This window comes from Cucumis melo, chromosome 2 (assembly GCF_025177605.1).
Source record: "Cucumis melo cultivar AY chromosome 2, USDA_Cmelo_AY_1.0, whole genome shotgun sequence".
Lineage (NCBI taxonomy): Eukaryota > Viridiplantae > Streptophyta > Magnoliopsida > Cucurbitales > Cucurbitaceae > Cucumis > Cucumis melo.
The window spans coordinates 21,923,060-21,930,273 of record NC_066858.1 but is presented as its reverse complement, the minus strand read 5'-3'; positions in this window follow the sequence as shown (position 1 = coordinate 21,930,273).

Below are 7,214 nucleotides of genomic sequence, written 5' to 3'. Positions count from 1 at the left end.
AAGGAGCTTATGTCTGCGCAGTTGCTTTAAGGAGAGGCTGCCTCAATGAACAAGGGGTCAACAGATCTTTCAGCATGAGACCGAGGAACCCACAAGGATAAATTAACCCCAATTGACCACGTAGTGGGTGGGATTGAGTACCGCTTTGAAGATCAAAAGAGCTCGACCAAGGATGGTACTGGAAACCGCATATCAAATAAGAGAAGAGATCTCGGAATGCGTCTGAATTGAGTTAATGAGTGTTAGGGCTGGGGAATCGTATCTCTTTGAGGCAAGGCACCCATGGAGTGTACAAGTCCTTTCTCTTTGTCTTGGACAAGAAGTACCAACTTTTGCATATGAAAGAGACCTACTTAGCACCGAAGCTCCGGAGTTGGGGGCCCACCGAGCGATTGCTTCTGCAGTTGTAGAGGTTATAGCTCTTAAATTCGAAAATGGAAATTAGAAAATGGCTAAACCCCCCATATTTCATTAAGCCTCCGAAGGAGTCATGAAATTCCATATTCACCTTATCCGTTCATTCCACTGATTGTTGTGGGACTGATTTATAGAACTCAAACTTCCTTTTCTATTAAGCTACGTAGGACCAATCCCATACAAAATAAAAGACAAGAGAACTCCTCCTTCTCTATTTTCATATATCCTCCTATTGCTTTCATCTTCGTCTTCTCAACTCTTGTGGAGCCTTTGTTAGGATCAAAGAGGTCTGGAGGACTATTCCATATATCCTTTTCGTAACTCCTCTCAAATTCTCTGGTCTTTGTTCGCAAATTCTTTGCACCTCAATCCTTTTCATACTTTTTTGTGACTCCTTATTCAACTCAATATTCTGTGAGCCTCTCTAAATTCCACTGAAACTGATATCCTTTTATTCCTTGAAATTTAAACCGCGGAGTGGGAGAGATAGCAGGTTCTGAGCCTTCTACGTCCTTCTAATCTCTGATTTATGGTCCTTCTACGCCTTAGGCTTCTCCCTTTGACTATACGCTTTTCTCGCTGCTTTCATGATCTTTTCTATAGGTATAGTATAAGTAGAGAAACTCTTTTCCATCTTGGTATTTTTTGCCTTTTTTCTTTTCCATCTGCTTCTACTCAAAACCATTTGTTTGCTTTATCAAACCCATTAGACTCGGGTTCTTATCGCTCTTGGGAAGTAGATTGAGGTATGGGAATTGATCTCAGTTAAGGTCTTTCTTACTCAAGCTCATCACCCTAATTCAGACTTCATCCTTTCGCTACGCTATGATACCTCCATTCGGTAAAAGGAGATAACATCTCTGACTCCTTTCGAATCCTTCCTAGCCTATCAATGAATATGTATACTTTCGAAGGTTGAGATGATCTCTTGTATACAATTAGAGATGGAAAGCCAAAAATGCCAGCTTGAATGAGCTGCTGATACTCTGACTCCTCTTTGGTTTATGACCCAGCTCTATAGAAATTAGTAACTCACTTCGTTCAATCTGACTCTTGCTGTGATTCTGTAGGTTCGAAAAGTCTCTTCACTCTTCGTTTATCGTCCTTTGACTTGATTTGCTGCTGGGATCTTGAAAATTAAAGAAAGAATGGAAGAAGCATATCTTATGGCTATTCTAAACCTTCTCGCTTTCTATTTGAATTGAGCCTCACCTAGATAAAAGATCATAAACACGGAAAGACCTTACTTCTCTGGAGTACATAAGAAAGAACCTTTGACTTGATAGAAGAAGGAAAAATTTACTCTCATCTTGCTCTCTTCATTCAATTATTGGAAGAAGATTCTCATCCTTCTACGCATCAGACTAAGACGAGTTCATCCTTTCCTACGTGAGACAAAGGAGAAGTTAGCAAAGTTAGACAAGATTGGAATCTCCTTCAGTTATATATATGTAGAAAAATCAAAATCACATTTAGTGAAGCCTCACATCCTCTTCCTTTTGTCTTGCCTTAGACCAAGGAAGATTAGTTTCTAGTGGAAAAGAAAGTGATCCAGTTGAGACAAGATGCTAATTCTAGCATCTTTGAATAGGTTTTTCTCTCTAGTCTGAGAAAAGAATTTAAAAGGCATAAGAAAAAGAACAAGATCTTTGCTATTCCACTAAACGATGATAAGTAATTCAAATTAATAGGCTTAGCTTTTAATTATTTAATTTACACATATAAAATTATTGATTAAATAATAAATAATTTAAGATGACTAATTTAGATTTTACTACTTTTGTGGGTTTTTTGGACTCAAAATGGAATATGAACTTTAAGGATAGGCTTTCTTTCCTTCCCTCCCAGGCTTTTTATGGAATATTCAGGACTGACGGCTTTCTTCCACTACACTTTCTCCTTATAAGTCTAGGCTTTCAAATAGTGGAATCTCTGGTGGAATTCACAAGTCCGGCAATAAGATGAATATGGTAGAATTAACAAGTCCTTTACCTACATATGGATAAACAAGGACTGAGGCAAAGTAGGCGCGAAGCGAAATGGCTATGAAGGAGTGCATTATGAAATAACTCGACTCCAAAATCAAATGAGAGGTCAAAGCTCATTAAATAAAAGACTTCATTATCAAATCAAAGGAGTGCATTATGAAATAACTCGACTCCAAATGATAAGGAGAAGGGCGAAGAAAATTCCTTATTCTTAACAGGAGTGCAAGTTAAGCTACTAAATAAAGAGTGCAACAAAGAAATGGGTTGATCCACGGACTCTTGTTGGACTAATTCCAAGACTAGAAACCCAAGCTTGAGAAAACTGTATTGAAGATTGAGGTCCCCTTTGCTCCCCTTCCTTCCTTAGACAAAAGATCTGAGATTTCTCTTCGGAGAAATCTATTAGGAATAGGACCCTCATATGATTCTCTTTTTTCTAGCTTGCTTCGGAAACTAATTAGGCTTCTTCCTTTCTAACCAACCCTAATCAAAGGAGGAGTTCTAGCTCCTCAATTGAGAATGGTTCCTGAAGGTAACATCTGTCTTCCTCCTTTAGGTCCTACTCTATCCACTTGAAGTTACGAGTTCAACGGCATTACTCAAGGCCTAGGATCAAGAAGAGTTTGCGCTTAACTCCTTGGCTTTCAGTCGAGCCTTGTTCTGAAATCTTCTTTTCACCAAGATTCACAACTCATTTAGAGTAGTTTAATTAGACCTCCTATGAAGCCTCCTTCTACGTCCTGAAGCATAGGCTTTCATTGACCGCCTTGATTTTGTACTATAGAAGAGCAAAGAATTTCTTGTTTATCCCCCGTTCCGTTAGAAGTATTAAGACCAAAGAACTATGAATCATTAAATTTTCGACCACAGGACTATGAATCATATATATATTTTCGATCGAAGGACTCATTCATTATATATATTTTTTATCGCTCCTCTCCTTATTTAGTAGGTCAACTTGCACTCCTTAAATAGTTGCTTCGCCCCTTTCTCTCCTTCTTAGTCGAGCTGTTTCGCATCTTTCAGTCGAGCCTTACTTCACCTCTTTAAGTCTAGATATTCTTTGAACCTTTACAGTCGGACCCCACAAAGAAGCAGCGAACTTGTTAATGGAACTGAGTAGGCGGGAGAGAAAGAAATAGCTCTACCTGTTCAGGATAGGAATTCATGAGAGACCAACTATCCTCTACTTAAAGTAGTTGCGGCTGTTGAAGGATCCGTTGAAGCTCTTGAAGAAGAGGTCTTCTTCAACTCCTTCCTTCCTGAATGAATGAATGATAAAGGGCTTCTTTCAAAATTCAAAGGCTAAATGAAATTCAAATGCCTTTCTTCTCCCAATTAACAAAGACTATAAACAACCTACGGAAAACCATAGCTCTTATTAATCAAAGACAAAGAGAAGAAAGCCTAGGATCAACCCAGATCCATTGATAAGAAACCGCAACTGCCTCCTAACCTAACCATTAACAACCACTAGATAAAGACCTACGGAGCGGTGTTATGGAATATTTAGGCTCCGTAGGAGTTGAGAAAGCCTAATCAATGAACAAAGACTTTCTTTCATCTTTTTAGTAGGTTGAAAGTCCCACAACAAGGCAATTATAAGGGTCTAAGATCATTAAACAAAGGGCATGAAATTAGTTCAAAAAATCAGTGAGAAGGAAGAAGGCTCAAAGTAATAGATTGAATAGTCCAGAGGTCTCAACTAAAAAGAGAGAAATTCTAGGATACCGATATACCGCAAGAATGAAATTCCATAAACAAGTCAGGAAATAGAGGGTTAGACTAGCTAGCCATCCAATAACTCACAGGTCTTTCTTTCCTTATTCGCATCAAAAGCAGAAGAAAGGGAAGATGATAAAGTCAGAAAGTGAATATGGTTTTTTGCAAATTCTTTGACTTTATCCATTGATTCAGTCTCATCTCAAATGCCTAATTAAGCTAGTATGGACCCTTATTTAAGAAATCCTTCGTATTCATTAAGGACCTTTGTTTCTACGGGGTCAAGACGAGCGAAAGCGACTTGACTGTCAGGAGAGGAGTTGTAGTTAGGAGTTTGAGAGCAATACTCCGCGAAAGAAAGAAGAAAAAAGATCAATGAACAAGGCTCTGTAGGAGTTGAGAAAGAGGTGAAAGCCACTAAACCTACTCAAAAGAGGAATTTCATTTTGATGGCTCAGTTGTTCACTTTGCATAAAACCCCAATTGAGGTAGTCACTCCATTTCCTTTTTGTCCCCTAAGCCTATACCCTCTCCCTAAAAGATTCAATATGGAATAATTTATGAAGAAACAAGGCTCCATAAATAATAGAAATAATTTATGAAAATTCTCAATTGTTTTTTATTATGTTGGAATAAGACTCCACTACTTGAATTGGATAGGTCGGTCTCATGAATTCCACTCAAACTTATGGGCATAACTAAACTTATTAGTCTCTGCCAAAGATGAATAAGAACAAAATTTGTCTTGGCAAGAGTACTCAAGGCAATCCGGATCAGTTGAGGAAAGATATCACTCATCTTCTTGATTGAAGGTCACTATTCAAATCAGTTATCTTCTTCCATGTCGGAAGATTTAAGTGAGATCGGAAAGCAAAATCATCTTTCGTCATAACCTCCTCCCTCAATAGAAAGACTGAGAGCCAAAGAGAATAAGGTCAGCCGCTCTTCTGTATTGGATCGGCTAAAAGTACTATGATCAGAAGGATGTCTTAGAATAAGAGAAAGCTAGAATAAGGAAGACAAGAAGCTTTACCGAGAAGACGAGGGTGAAGGAGCTATGTCATGAGACCTAATTTTCTTGGGTTCAGAGCCCTTGCTCGCTCACTTATTAATCTCGGAACTCTACAATCCCCATAAATCAATCCCAAGAAGATTCTTTAGCATTCTAAATAAGTGGCCTCAATAGCGAGAATGAGTACGAAAAGAAGAAGACAGAAATCCCCCACGGTCTAATTCATACGACGCATCTCTTTCACTTGAGAAGTACTAGTCCGTGAACCCTCACTACGCTTTCATCTATTTTCTCTCTCTCTTTCAGTACTGGTAAGAGTCTGAGTCAGAAGTTCAAGCCCACTATGCTACAGAAAAGAAGATAGAAAGTGAAGGATAGGTCTTCCCACTATGCTTTCATCTCTCTTTCTTCAGTAGTTTAGGAAAAAGAATGAGAATCAGATCCAAAGCTAGGGAACGAAGATCCTACTTTTTCCCTCTTGCCTGATCTGTTTTGAAGGGATCATTAGTTAGAAGCTTGCATGAACAAAGAATACAGAGTGAATGAGTGGGAAGGTAGAATACAACTCTTCTTCGTTGAAACGCTGGCATTGAATTCATACAAGTCTTTTCATTCAAAGAAGTCATTCAACTCCTTCTCAACTCCTACAGAGCCTTGTTTATTGAGGCGGTTGAATATGAAAGGAAGAAAAATCAAAGAAGAGAACCATAAATCAGTTCTTATGAGCCTTCTACGCCATCCTCCGGACTCGTTCATGGAACTGAAACTTCTTATATCCGATTATGACTTGAAACCCTTTCATCCTTTGCCTTATTTCTCCCTATAGGTTTTCTTATGGTAGGCTTTCCTGAGTTCACTTTCTTCTTTTATGTTCTCATTCCAATAAATTCCTTGGCCTTTCCACTCCCCATGATAGTAGGTACTTCTGATAGAGTCAACTTAGCATCTTCTACTTCCAGAACTAAAGGTACAGCTGCTCCAAGATGCAATCGTGTGTGGATCCCCAGCATTTCTTTTGCACTCCTTTCTAGTCCTTTCGCTATTAAGCCTCAACTACCTTTCTCTCGCCTTTATTCATTGATCACTAGTTCTTTTTATCCTCTCGCAAATTAGTCAAGCGACTACGTGAAAAAAGCAAATTAGAAATCGAGACTGATAACCTAATTTTGAAACTTTGAAAAGAGCTCCTTCTACGGCCCTCAATGAATAAGGCTCTATAGGAGTTGACTTCTGCTTCTCATTCTTTCGTACTTCCCTTTTCATCCATCCCACATGAACCTTCTTCTTTAGCAGGAAAAGGATTATGTGTTCAGATGCCTAAAGCAATAACTGAACAAGGGGCTCGCATTAAGCTATGGAGGACTTGTGTGTGAATTGTGAATAATGGCTCAAAGAATTTGAGATTTTTTATAGGAGAAAGTAGCTCGACCAAGTTGCTGAAAGAAGCAAGTCGTCGGATCGAAGAAAAAGGAGCCTACCGGCGAAACTCCCATGGACGCATAAAGAAGAGAATTCTCCTTTCTTAAGTGGAAAGCCTCAGGCCTAAGGCAAGCAGAGGAGTCAGACCCTGTTCATTGACTTCTTCTTTCAGTAGCTATACGATAGGCTTTCTTCTTTCTCTCAAATTCTTTGAGCCTACGCACTCGTTTTAGTTGAAGCCCAGCAAAAACAAAGGTCCTCAAGGTTAATATGGATAGTCCTTCCGACATGCTTAACTTTTTAATATGGATTTCTCAAATTCTTTGATAAGGAATTCACTTCGCCCCTCTAGTCATTTTGAGTCGAGTTATTTCTAAATATAAGGAATCCTAATAAAGGATAATTCCTTATCCAATGAGCTTTAACCCTTTCCTTTCATTTTGAGTTGAGTTATTTCTAAATGTAAGGGCTATAATGAAGGAGTTTCGCTCTCAAATTCTGAGATAATTCTTTGATCCTTTTGTCTTGAGTCGAGTTATTTCATAATGCACTCCTTCTAAGAATAAGGAATTCGCTTTCAACTCTTACGGAACCTCTCCTTATCAATCGAGTTGTTTCATAACCTACGAACAGAGCCTTATTTAATATTTAAGAAA